At 37.7% G+C, this 14,783-nt stretch overlaps 2 long non-coding RNA genes across 2 annotated transcripts; one reads left to right on the top strand and one right to left on the bottom strand.

The window, feature by feature from the left end:
• Positions 1–342: 342 nt before the first annotated feature.
• On the top strand, positions 343–4,583 carry LOC138350021 (uncharacterized). Its single transcript, XR_011221992.1, has 3 exons — positions 343–2,848; positions 3,071–3,965; positions 4,203–4,583. It is a non-coding gene; the product is annotated as an uncharacterized lncRNA (long non-coding RNA).
• A 100-nt stretch (positions 4,584–4,683) lies between these two features.
• On the bottom strand, positions 4,684–14,721 carry LOC138350022 (uncharacterized). Its single transcript, XR_011221993.1, has 2 exons — positions 12,605–14,721; positions 4,684–6,524 (listed from the first exon to the last, which is right to left on the bottom strand). It is a non-coding gene; the product is annotated as an uncharacterized lncRNA (long non-coding RNA).
• Between the last annotated feature and the right edge of the window lie 62 nt (positions 14,722–14,783).

The following is a 14,783-nucleotide window of genomic DNA, read 5'->3' as shown; positions in this document are numbered from 1 at the left end:
TTAGAGAGTATACCAACTGTTTTAGAGACTTTCTTAGTTATGTGTTGAATGTGGGTGCTGAAGTTGAGTCTCTTGTCTAGGAATAGGCCAAGAAACTTGCCATCATTTTTATTACTGATGTTAATGTTGTCTATCTGTAGCTGAATTGCATTTGATGATTTGCTTCCAAATAAGATGTAGTAGGTCTTTTCTATGTTTAATGTTAGTTTGTTAGTTGACATCCATAAGTGGATTTTTTTAATTCATTATTCACAACATTATTTAGTGTATGTGGGTTGGGGTCTGAATAGATTAGGGTAGTATCGTCAGCAAACAATATAGGTTTAAGAATATTAGAGACATTAGGCAGATCATTGATATATATAAGAAATAGAAGAGGTCCTAAGATGCTGCCCTGTGGCACTCTGTTATAAATAATGGTGTGTGTTGTGCTTGCTATGGGGGACTTGGTATTATTAAGGGGTAAGGGTAGTTAGAAGACAAGAGTATCAAATATGGGAGAGCTAAAAGGTCCGGCCCCCAAAATAAACTATCCACAGTAGTAATAACTTGCTACTAGACCATATTTGTTAGTCTAAGGGTTGATCAGTGCACTCCCACACAGGAAGAAGGGATACTCTGTAATTCATGTACTTATTTATTAACCCCTTAACAACCCCCCATATACACTCACACCAATAACAATAATAATAATAACTTTACCACACTATCTTACGTTAAAAGCCTTGGTCCACATAGGCAGGATACAAGGTTTACACTAATAACAAGCTAGGGTAAAGTACTACTGGATAAGCACTGAAGCTGGATGCAGCTTAGGGTAGAGACACCACATGGTACCCTAATACAAAACACAACACTTAGGGGTACCCAAAACACTGGCAACTACTACCCCCAGGTCTCACCAATCGTTACTACCAGAGTAGGCACACTTAACACCATACAATACTTAACTTAATGGGACAGGAACTTAGGGTAAGGGAAATAAGTAAGAGGAGAAGGGAGGAGATTAGGGGTGCAGCCACAGAGTAGGTCTCGTCCGCACGAACGCCAGCCAGAGAAGCCTCCTAGCGACCAGCTAGGCCTCCCATGTCGTGGTGCCGGAAGGAGCCTAATTGATCGTGCAGCTAAGCACATTAAAGATCTTCCCCTATGCAACATATTGTTACTTTACAAATGATTAGAAAGTATTAGTAAGCAAAGTTGGTGCCTATGTTATTATTTAATAATCAACCCCCAGCTCAGTCTTTAAATGCTCTTTGAGAAACAATAATAGTCTTACGTCTGGCAGGGAAGATACAAACAATTGCCGCTCGAGATGCACTCAACTGTACTACCAGAAAGTTTAATAGCTCAATTTTGACCTCTGGTTTCCACTGGAGAACCCAGGGTCGTAACACACTCCAACGGTAATTGGTAGAGTGGAAGAAGTGTATCATTGATGGTTACACATTGGCGTCTGTTACTAAGATAGGATTGGATGTAGTCAAGGGCAAGGCCTCGGATTCCATAATGCTGGAGTTTAAGTAAGAGGTAGTTGTGATTAACAGTATCAAAGGCTTTTCTTAGGTCAATGAAGAGTCCAATCGGAAACTCATTTTTGTCAAGGGCTGAGTAGATTACGTCAAGGAGACTAATGATTGCATCATTGGTGCTCTTTTGGGACTGGAAGCCAAACTGGCAGGGACTGAGTATGTCGAATTTTACGAGGTAAGAATAGAGCTGTTTGTAAATAATTTTTTCAAATATTTTTGATAGAATGGGTAGATTTGATATTGGTCTATAATTGTTCATGTCCGCCGGATTGCCTCCTTTATGGACTGGCGTTACTCTTGCTTTTTTAAGGATATCAGGGGAAGGTGTGACACTATAGATTTGTTGAACAGTAGAGCTATGGGTGGGGCAAGGGCATGGGAGGCGCTCTTGTATACAATGGATGGAATTTCACTGGTGTTCCCTGCCTTGGTTTTTAGAGTGTATGATGGACACAACATCTGCAGGGCTGATTGGTGAAAGGAGAAGAGAGTTTGGATAGCTACCTGAGAGATATGTGTTAATATGTGTCTGAGTCTGTGGGATTTTACTGGCAAGATTAGCACCAACCGATGAAAAGAAGCTATTAAATTCATTTGCCATTTCTAAATCAGTTGACAGTGTATTCCCATCCTTATAGAGTTTTATTTGGTTATGTGAGTGTTGTTTAGTTCCTAGGATACTGGAGGGGGGGGGGAAGCAGCCCATATTAGCTGTCTAACTTCCAGGTACCTATTTACTGCTAGGTAATAGGGGCATCACGGTGAAAGAAACTCTGCCCATTTTTGTTTCTTGCTGGCGCCGGGAATCGAACCCGGGCCACAGGATTACGTGTCCAGTATGCTATCCACACAGCCACTACCCACTAGTGCACTGTGGTGGACTATTAAGAGATCTTTGACCAAGGATACTTAGCTGCTCATGGCTTCTCATTGTCTTCAGGTTATTTGTGGATGTGGTTCTCCAGTCCTTTGGATGTAACCAGGTCCTTGATAGCCTGCTCTCTGTGTTCTTATTAATGGAATATTGCTCAGGGATCATGATAACCGGGCTGTGGTGGGTATGTGGGCCTGCGAGCCGCTCCAAGCAACAGCCTAGTGGACCAAACTCTCACAAGTCAAGCCTGGCCTCGGGCCGGGCTTGGGGAGTAGAAGAACTCCCAGAACCCCATCAACCAGGTATCCAATGGTCCCTTCTTTGTGGGCTACATTGACTTATTTTTTTTCATATGGTGGGGAAAGACACTCCCAATTGCTTTGTTGGGAGCCAGTGCTTGTATCCTGTCAGATATATTCTAATTGACTATCATGCCAGTACAGTAGTTCTCTAGGTAGTTTTCTACCCTGGATTTACCCTGGATCTCTTAGTGTCTTCCATGAGCATGTATAGGTGGTCTGAACTAGTGGAAATTTCTAACTCTGCGAACTCATTATTGTGGTCGTGCTTACACCTGGTGGCACTTGTTGTAGCGTTGAGCTACTTTCAGGAGTTTGCAGTGCAATAATGGTCTTGATAGTACTCTTCTAATTCATAATTGCAGGCAGGTGTTTGAGGGACATGATTCATTATTTTGCATCACAGTGAGTTAGTACACTTGGTGGTTGTTTGAGTTGATCTTGCCACTGTCTTCCTTAATACATGTCAGGATAACTAACAAAAGATACTTGTCATGATGGGGATAAAAGTCAAAAGTATTGGATGGACCATAGAGGCCTAGTCTGTGGCAGAGTCCAAGGGTTGTGGTTGGAAAGTGGTGCTTCAATACACTTGATACTATTCACAAACCCCCACATGTTCAAAATTTATTGCTCATAGTCTCAATCTAAGATCACTCTTGACCATCACTTGAATTAATCAACCAGCTCTTCTTTGCTCAACTTCTATTCTTTCAGTTCTTGGATCATGCCAATCGCTAATTGGGGTTCTGTAGTACAGTGGTTTATGTCTCGACCTATCTAGTATCTATATCTTGGGTTCGATTCTTGGGTAGGACAAACTTTTGGGCATATTTCCTTTTTCCTGATGCTTCCATTCACCTAGCAGGAAATAGGTATCTGTGAGTTTGGCAACTATTATGGGTTGCATCTTGGGTAAGGTCAATTGATGATCTAGGAGGGGTAATCTCAAAAAACCTAGGTACAAGTTTCCTGTCCCCGACAACAGGAATGATATTCTTATACTGAACAAAAAATTTTTCCTACAGCTATCCAACTTGCAACAACAACGTCTGCTGGTGGAACAGCTGCGTCGTGAGGCATCTCTAAAGCGTTTGCCCGTTTCAGAAGTTGTGGAAGAAATCAAGCAGTTTATCCTGCAGCATGAACAGGAAGATTATCTCTTGATTGGCTTTTCATCCCAGAAGAATAATCCTTTCAGGGAGAGGGCATCTTGTGACATTCTTTAAAAATGTCTCCCACAGATGCACACACATTTGAGTAAGTACATTATGTATAAATTTTGTTATAACCCCCTACCTCATGACATCCACTTCCATTCCCTATCCACTAACAACCAAATGTGGCAAATTGGAGATGGGGAATGGGAGGGGGGCTGAAGTATAATGGTACTGTACTTGTCTAATATCACCTGCCTCATTTATGGGATGGGGGAAGAAATCTTGCCAAACACCTCAATTACCATAGCTTATTTTAGTTTTCTTTTTTCTTTTACAGAATGTTGTGCAGTTGCAGTTCTGGGTCCAAACTATTTTATATACTTTTTTTTTTATCTTGGCAATTTGCCTCACACCAAAGGTTAAATTATTATTTTGTGCATTGAGTTTGCAATTTTTTGTGCTTTATGAATATTACAATGCCAAATTTTTAAAATGCCTTTCATTAAGGTTTATCAATAAAAATGTAGTTTCAATATCATAGCTTTAAATACTATTGCCTTTACTAAAATGCCTTTCATTAAGGTTTATCAATAAAATGTAGTTTCAATATCGTAGCTTTAAATACTATTGCAAACCATTATACATGTATGATTTGGATGGAGTGCATCTGTGTGCTCCAGCTTCTAGTCTCTTATGCAAATAAAATATTAAATAACCAGTCTTGTTTAACACTCTCAAAGCAAATGAAAATGATAAGCAACACAGGACAGTAGGCATACTAACAGCCGATTAGTTTTGGAATAAATAAAACAATATAATTTAAAGATTTCATTTACTAAGAGCACCATGGTAAATAATGATACAGTATGAAACAACAGCCAATATTAGCTTCAGTGTACTGTTGAGACAAGGAATCTATAAAAAAGCTGTATAAATTAGAGCATGAATTCATTTACATCATTGTGATTTGGGTCAACAGACCTGAATATTACACAGAATAAAAAATAATTCAGGAAAATTAATATCTGTCGTTGCACCTCTAATGCATACACAATGACACACTCATTCATATACATACATATACACACACTAACACTGTTATCACTCTGATTGGACTTGGTTAAAACTCACTATAACAGGGTATAAGAGCTCCATTACCTGATCACCCTCTGCACACTTCACAAAGAACAGGTCAGAATCTGACATCTTTGTCTCATCCTCACAAGAGAAACTGCCCGTTTTCTCAGTGAGCAACTGCTAGTGTACTATTGTCGTTAAAACATATGCGAGTTTAGCAAAATGTGAGCAAAATGATGCTTATCAGAGATATATACAAATGCACTAGTTAAAGCTAGAAATCATAGTAAAAAATTTTTTTTTAGTATTCATCACAACAAAAGTATACTGCTCTTTTATTATTGCTCTCCTTAAAAAAAATGAAAAAAATACTGTATATGCAAGTCTGAGAGCATAGAGTATGCTAACAAATATTTGACATTAACATAAGCACCAATTCATAAATCATGTTTTTAGCATTACTGGTTTGGACAAGTATAAAAGTAACAAGATTACCTATTGTACAGCGATACTTCCTAGCCCTTAGAAGCCCACTCAAGTAAGCATCAACAACAAGTAGATCTTTTGCTACATTTCAAGATCAAATATCTAAGTGGTTTATCATCATTGTGATATGCTCGCCATTAAACCAATAAGCCATTAGCAGTTATATTTTTACATTTATATTAACATCTGCTGAAGACCTAGTGAGAAAGGCACATTTCAGACTCTTCCTAATACTGATAAACCACTAAGTAAACATTAACACAATCTAGACTGATCTAGACTCCCTTCAGGTTACACGAGTCTTGAAATGCATGCTTAAAATGTTGCCCCATTTATAGCTTTGGATAGTTAGAAGTTAAAAATTTAACTTCTCATAAAATGCACTATTAAATTTACAGCTGCAAATTCTTATGAGGAATGCCAAGCCAAAGTGCTTTTGAGACATCAATACTAATTAAAAAAAATATATAAATATATATAAATCTTATACACCACCTAAGAACAATAACAGCGCGAATATTAAGAACAGTCGTACTTATTGTCTCATTACTTGCAAAGCTTCACAGCTTTTTCTTTAGTTTATCTCAAGATATTGTTAAATACCTATCATGCATCTGTTTTTTCATTACTGAAATGGGGAGGACAAAAATCTATTTACCTCTTACCAGTTCATCAAAGTGCTTTGGTAAATTTAATCACCAGAAGATAACGTATTCATACTAGAAAATACAAAATTAGGTTTCTAAGACTTTTCACTCTTCTATAAATTTTGTTGCTAAGAGTTTTCAAGAGCAGCACATAAAGCAAACAAATATAATTGATACTGCATGAGCTCAAAGAATCAAGGACACGAGGTTTAAATTAATTATTAATCAAGTTAGATACGAGATACTCCATGGTCAGCCTCCCTTGCCGGAGAAACATTGTGCTTGTCAATCTTACTAACACACCACATCGTACGCATTATAACAAAGCTGATAATATTCAAATGATACTTAAATACACTAGTTATACACCAGTTTCTCTTCTGAGTGGTGAAAGCTGAAGCCCTTTGCGTACCATAACTGATTCCAAATCTCTGTCTTCTTCCATGTATCTGAAAAGTTTAAGGTTTATGCATGTTAAAAAGGAATTTGATAAATACAGAAGACAAACATTTTCAGAATCAAACAATAATGAAAACTGATAGTCCAAAAAAAAAACATAATTACTCTGCATACAATAATATTAACTTTTAAGTACAGTAGTAAATAAATCATGTGACAAATAAGATGCCCACAAAGCAACATGTTCTCACCCCAACAAAACCCATTAGTGTTTGAATTCTAGATGCATAGGAATGTGCCAGTAAGTATACTTAAGACTGAAAGTATCAAACCAAGCAGCCGATGTAAACATTTGATGGATCACCAACAACGTGGTCACCTGGAGCGCTGGGCAAGCAATGAAAATCAAGAACTATTCTCTTCATGGAGATTTTTTTTTTTATCACAGGGAAGAGTCGAGACTGCATCTGATAAGTCTCTCAAACCACTTCCTAGTCCACTATCTCCTGGATGTGAAGAAAGTGTGGCAGAATCTTTAGTGGCAAAATTAAATTAGATTAGACTAGACTGATTAGACTGTTCTGTGTCTGATTAGACAAACAGTCTTCCTGGACTGACAAGACCAAACCCAAGCATTATCCTTGGACACCACTATCACCAAGCTCAGTAAATCATCATCATCACTCAAGATCATGCATGACTTCCCGATACTGGTGGTGCCAATACACCTGAAGGTGAATACAGGATGGTACTAGGAACTAGTATATTTGCGTGAGCTGCCTGCAACACAGCACCGTTCTCTTGAGCAAAAATACATGAAGCTGGTCCACAAGCACCTACTCCATGAGGGGAAACCATTTGCACCCACATCCTGCAATATATGCAACAAACATGCTTACAACTGCATCCTACAGGTCCAGTGCAAACAACTTGTTGAAAGCAAACAACTTTGTCACCAAACTAGAAAGCTGGCATTTTGGCTAGACTGATGGGAAAAAATAGCATTCATTTCCCCAAGGAAAATAAAGCATTTCCTGCCTGCCAGGAATGCAGTCAAATTCAAATTGAGCCAAATCCAGTTCAGATACATGATCACTGTGGGATGCTGGAAAATTCTGAAGAACTGTTCATCATATTCCAAAGAGCACGATATATGAGCAGAAATAAGGATTCGTCTTATCACACATTAAAAAAGGGGTACAGTAATCTAACTACATTCAGGAAAACCATCACAGGAAAAGCCCTACTTCTTTCACGATAGAAGTAGGGCTTGTAGGCAATCTAAAGCTAGCTATAGGAATGGAATTTCCCAAAAGAAATACTTTTCTTTTTGTAGGAGAAACTGGATTCTCCCACCTGTAAGCAAGAGCCGAGAACTCCTACATTAACTCCAAAAAAACTGCAAAATCCCATACAGCAAAGATGATACAGAACCCTCAGCCACCATCTCAACATCTACCAGGGTCAGCATGTGACAGGACTCTGGCCTCTTTGACCCTGGAGCTTTTGAGGATGAGAGTCTGAGCATATTGAAAATACGAAATTGAATGACAAGCAGAACCCATTCTGTACTGAAGCCAAGCACCTACAGTTGGTTGGTTGCCTTGATCTCACAGGTCAAGGCAACCAAAAGAAAGATTCTTCTCAAAAAGAGCAGAATACTGTCAGGTATCTGCAAAATACAGGAACTGAGGTTGTTAGCTACGATATTTCTGGGCCCAAGCTCTAAGCATAAAGGTTGCTTCATATGCAGATATTAGGTGAACAAAGGTTAAAACCTAACATAACACACATTGCAAAAGATAAAATAGATGTCTTTCAGTGTCAAAACACTCCATACAGCACCAGGCATAGTCTGGATATAGTCATGGGATAATATAGTCAAATATCTATAAACATTTATGACTCAAGACACAGAATGAAGCGAATCTAAACCACAGTACATGCATTCAAAGATCCTGAACAGTGAAACTAGGCAACACCTTCCTGAAAATCTGGTCTCTGCCTGCTTGCCTGCCAGTCACCTGGTGGTGTTTAGTGATGGCCAACCAAGCCAACTAGTAGTTAGTGAGAGCCTTCTTAATCCTTAACTGAAATAATCATTATCTGCAATTACCTTGTGCTCAAATTCCTAAATGCAATTTAATGTGGCAATTTAAATGTGATATCACATGGATTTCAACCCTTCAGTACTCTCAAACTAATATGAAAGTAATGTTTTTGGCATTTTTCCAAACATCTCTAATAGTTTTAGAGAGGTTTGGAAAACATCTTTAAAATATAGAGAAATATAAAATATTTCTTTCAATATAGAAAGAAAAGGAGAGGATCATGCAGCCAGGCAGGGTGGTATTTTGGCACTGTTGTCAGGGAAATTTTGAAGCAGTCCCTACAGTCATTTAAGGTGCTAAGGAGTCACTGGAGAAGTTTCAGTCCAACCTAGGATGGTTAACATTAGACCATTCATAAAAACACTAAGCCCTTCCAGACCCAACCTTGGCATTACAGATGACCACCAAATGAGAGCTCTGCAAAACACAAGTTGGCCTACTTGGCTAGCAACACTTGGCATTACCAGGTGATAGCATCACACAACACCTCTGGGCCATAACATTAGCCACTTCTCATACTTCCCAATGCATGTACTAGGAACAATTTCTATGCACTGGAAAGTGGGGCTGCAAAGAAGTTAACTGGAGCATAAAATGATCTGCTTAAAAAAAGTTTTTTTCATACTAAATCACTGTTATTCATATGCTATTCCTTTTAGCTGCTCCCTAAACCCATCCAAACACCACACACATGACAATGTAGAGAAAAAAGCTACAAATATAGCAACTTTTTCAACACAAAGTGAAGTATGAACCAAGGATGACTTACCTTGACCATCTAACAAATAGAATACAGTATATATATATACAGTACATGTTAACCACTTTTTAACATTGGGCTTAGGTTCATGAAAACTGCGACTTTAACTGAAATGACATTATGAGAAACAAAAAACATCACTAGACCTGGTGTTATAAGTAAGGGTCACTAGACCTAGTGTTATAAGTGGTACTGGTTATGATGATCTTTGGTAATTTTTTGCTCACTCACCCATCATATCTACCTGGCACTTTGTAGTTTAGTTACTATGATATTGTCTTCCTTTGTGTGTGTGGCCTTTCACTAGGATTACTTCGTGACAGATCATTTATCCATCATGCATTGTCCCAAAAATTTGTTTACTGAGATTGGAACTCTCGCACCTTGTATGTTTACGTCTGAGACCAGCTGGCAAGATGCCTTTATTATGGCAGCAACTAAATTCACTTGATAAATTGTTAACATTATTGTTGTATTATACAGTAAAGTATTATATAATTGTATAACAATAAAGTATTATATATAAACAGTAGTGTATTTTCTATAAGTACCATAGGCTTCCACATCATCTTCTCTATCCTTTGTTGGGAACCAAAAAGAAATAGAACTGTTTACTGGTCTGATGTTAAATTTATTCATTTATTTTTTCTAACAATGCAAAAATGAAATGATGTTAACAGGGGCAAATTTAAACAAGGTTCACCTGTACTGTATATAATGTATATACTGTAATGTATATAATGTATATACTGTAATGTATATAATATATATATATATGTCGTACCTAGTAGCCAGAACGCACTTCTCAGCCTACTATGCAAGGCCAAATTTGCCTAATAAGCCAAGTTTTCATGAATTAATTGTTTTTCGACAACCTAACCTACCTAACCTAACCTAACCTAACTTTTTCGGCTACCTAACCTAACCTAACGTTTAAAGATAGGTTAGGTTAGGTTAGGTAGGGTTGGTTAGGTTCGGTCATATATCTACGTTAATTTTAACTTCAATAAAAAAAAATTGACCTCATGCGTAATGAATGGGTAGCTTTATCATTTCATAAGAAAAAAATTAAAGAAAATATATTAATTCAGTAAAACTTGGCTTATTAGGCAAATCGGGCCTTGCATAGTAGGCAGAAAAGTGCGTTCTGGCTACTAGGTACGACATATATATATATATATATATATATATATATATATATATATATATATATATATATATATATATATATATATATATATATATATACATATAATCCATTAAAAACTAGTTGTTCTACAAATTAAAATAGGTATGTTAATATTTACATGCACAATACAATGGGGTCAGTAATTCATACAAACATGCATTAAAACATTCATAAATGAGCAATAAAGATTAAAAAAAGAATTTTAAAGTATTTTATTGAATATAAAGAAAACTGAAGTGTGTATTTTGTTATCTTCCAATTTGGTTTGCTGTTTCACTTTAGAAAATTATATGTCCTGCAATTAAATACTAAATTCCCTGTTTAACTTGTCAATTCTTTAATTTTTGTTATCTTTGGAAACTTTCTCTTAGGGGAGGAATATATCACCAACCTTCAAGAACTAAAAGTGTTCATTTTAGTGTAATTAGGAGCCAAGATATATCTATTAACAACACTTTATACATCATGATTCAACACACATGGCAATAGTCATGTCAATGGATCCTCACAAGTTATATTTGTAAACAGTACTCTACTTACTTCCTTTGCATCACACTATCTCAATCACTAATTAAAACATTATTATTCCATCTGAAAATAAAGATGGTGAAAGTTTCAGGAGGCCAGGAATATTACCCATTAAACTGCTCGAATCACTATCTGCAATTATCTCCTGTGCTCTGATAGCCAAGCAGCAATTTATTCATATTAGTTATGAAATATTTGTTTAGTCATGCATACCACAATGTAGGACTTTGAATTAGCTGGGCAACTTAAGAGTTAAGCAGATTAATGTTAATGGCATATACAAGAATGCATTGCATTTCCATTCAGTTGTTAGTGTTGGCTGCTGTAGTGTAACATGATGACAACTTACAGGGCAAGGTGAGGCCGGCACCAACAACACACTGCCAGCCAGCCATCCGGAAGGCAGAACACAAGGAAGAGGTTGTATGGGAGTGTCTCACTGTCTTGGGGAGAGTTAGCTTTGCCAACTACTGTATCATGCAAAAATACTCCTTACCATATATTAATGCACTACTGAAAATTATACCAGATTAACTATTTATACTGTAAGTAATACGAAATATAAATGCCATATTAATTGTCAGAGACATGGCCTTAATAATTCCATATAATGTACACGATACCGGTAAGTAAATGCGGCATGCACAATACGGTATTTATAGCACAAATTAATACATAGATTTACACTACACACTGGATCAAATTTCTAGTAACTAGTCAGTGACAATCTAAGTACTACCAGTCCAAATATTAAAATGGGGCTGGACCCTGGTAAGTTTGACAGAAAAGTAGGGACAAAAAAGTTACTATGTGTGGCAAAAACCACACAATGATAACAATTATCATAGCATAACCACAAGCAGTGTTTAGCAAGCTGGAGTTGCACTTATGACTACTACTACTGGCACCTTCTGCTTTACTCCTACTGGAGGATGAATTGGGTGGATTAACTTGGAATGGAAGTGGAATTGAGAGACTGGACCGACGAAAGGGAAATGATGGGTCTGTGAACTTCTGTCTACTCAAGCTCAGGTCTGGAACAGTAGTGCGTCTTATACGCCCTAATTGACTAAAAGATTTACTTTCCTCTGAGCATGCTGATATTGAGTGCACGTTTTACTACACGGGTCACGGTCAAAAACACTGGGTTTACGAGATGACGGATGATGGTCAAAGTGACTGAAACGCTCACTAAGAGCTAGGGAATGGAAAGCATGATTTAAGGATGAACTCAAGCAAGCATGCAATACTGAAGCCACTTTGGTCTCCTGATTATCCATGGGTATTAACAGAGATGTATTTGAGGTCATTTGTCCATGGCTGACAGGCAGAAATAATGAAGCTAATGACTGAGATGCTGTTGGATGTAAATATGAAATATGTTGAAGCTTAGTTGTGAGGTAAGGTGTCAGTTTGGTAGTGGAGGTGCAGAGTGATGTGGTGGAAGGCTTGGTGGAGGTAATCAGGTTGTTGGGAAGCCTCTGAGGGGTGAGTGAGGCACTGGCTGTGAGGAAGGGCATGGGATTGTAGTTGTGGCCGCACCTCTGTCTGTCTTCCTCCAACATGGTGACTAATGCATCCTTCTGTTCGAGGATACTCAGCATTTCTGCAAGGATGATGCCTTCACGATCAATGTCTTCCCGGGATTTTTCATGCTCTGAAACAGGATATTATACTCCATTAAATTATACAATGAAATAAAATCCCCACAAACAGTAGTCTAGCAGAAACAAACTTTATAGTAACTTAGTATTTTGACAAAGCATTAGTAAGAAATTGTGAACCGTTATAATTAGCATTTGTATGAGAATTCATGTATTGTAACTGAGAAGGCTGCTCTTATTATGTACAAAAAAAAATGTATTTGGATACAGTAGCTGTTTCCCCCCAATATGCAAACACATCATGTCCATAAATATTCCTGTTATCAGATGGAAGCCTATACTTAGGCTTATTGAGGTCCCCCTAAGTCAGCTACTGACCTCTCTCTAGGATGTAACCCATAACAATTGCCTAACTAACAGGTACCTATTATACTGCCAAGTGGACAGAGGCATCAGGTGAAAGGAGACATGTCTAACTGTTTCTATCCTGCCTGGAGACTGAACCTGGATCCCTTTGTTGTGAGCTGAGGACATAGACCACTGTGCTACAGGACCTGGTAAATGAGTGGTAACCAAGTACAGTGGAACCTCTGTTATCGAACGTTCCTTTTTACAAATTTTTAGGTTACGAGCTCAATTTCTTCATAAAATTCGAATTGGTTTACAAACTTTGCCTCACTTTGCAAGTTTGTTGATACAGTACAACCTCGATTCAACGAATCTCCGGCTAGTTCGCACACTTTTCAGGCCGGATTTACTCACCCGGTTCGACGAACAATGGTTCGCCGAAGTGGGGGATATTCGGGTTTGCTTACGATCTCAAGACAGAGTTCACAGACTGGTGGAAAACTTTCCCATTCTATCACAGATTACAATTAATAATTCGCTCATATGACAAGTTCGATCACACAAGTGAACCACACAAGTGGACCTCACAAGTGATCCGCAAGTGGTCCACACAAGTAGACCGCACAAGTGATCCACAAGTGGTCCACAAGCTTACGATGTTGGGACAGAGTTCACAGAGTGGTGGAAAACTGTCTCATTCTATCACAGATTACAATTAATAATTTCTTCATAAGATAAGTCGTATCACACAAGTGGACTACACAACATGTGAACCATATGAACCAAACACCAGCCAGAATGGTCCACACAAGACGTGATGCATATTAACCAAACACCAGCCAGAGTGGTCTGTAGTGGTACGTATCTTTGTAAATTAATTTAAAGACTGAACCGTGAATAGCTAGCTAATGTGTTGAAATCTTCTTATATACATTTTCTCTGATGAAACAAGATGAGTGAGGGTGGACAGATAAGGGAATACTGTACAGCAAACCTCACTTTACAGTGAGGTTTCACTCACTTGCGTCTGTGTCATCATAGTTCAGTGACCCATGACTTTGAACGTTTCAGATTAATAAAATCATTTCTAAAACTGGTGTTTTAATAACTCTTTATTATCCTAATTAAACTAAACTAAATAAAACCAAAAATATACTGTAAATATGATAGATATCTGCTATTTGAGAAATTATTCATGTTATTGGTGGCACAACTCCAGCACGAGTGGATGGGTCTAATTCGTGTGCACACAACACCATGCGTGTTTTGTTCGATTTTGTCACCACATTCAGTGACCTAAGGCTTCGAAATAATAAAATAATTAAATCAGTTCTAAAATAAGTATTTTTTATAGCTCTTATTATTGTAATATGTTGCTCAACTAAATATATAACCCAAAATTATATAATTTGATGTAAATTGAATATTTGAGAGAAATTTATGTTACTGGATCTGGCTTAAACACCAGCCTACTGTAGGGTGCACATATAGACCCAGTCTGTGTTCGTACAGTATGCACCCAGTGCCCTTAGCTTTCTCTGCGATTGACGTACAGTATTTAACTGCCGGTGGAAGAATAATCGTGGAATTTACTATAGGGGCAGGTCTAATTAACAATAGGGCTCCATCAAGGAACACATAATCGCCACACACAACCAGGCAATCACCAGTGATATTTTGATGAGCAGCACCGAAATAATTAATAGATACAAAGACAATAGAAGATTAGACATCAGTGAGGTGCTGCATATCAAGAAATCTAGACAGTA

The sequence above is a fragment of the Procambarus clarkii genome, chromosome 43, assembly GCF_040958095.1.
Source record: "Procambarus clarkii isolate CNS0578487 chromosome 43, FALCON_Pclarkii_2.0, whole genome shotgun sequence".
NCBI classification, from domain to species: domain Eukaryota; kingdom Metazoa; phylum Arthropoda; class Malacostraca; order Decapoda; family Cambaridae; genus Procambarus; species Procambarus clarkii.
The sequence above is the reverse complement of the archived record's forward strand: the minus strand, read 5'-3'. Positions and strand labels throughout refer to the sequence as shown.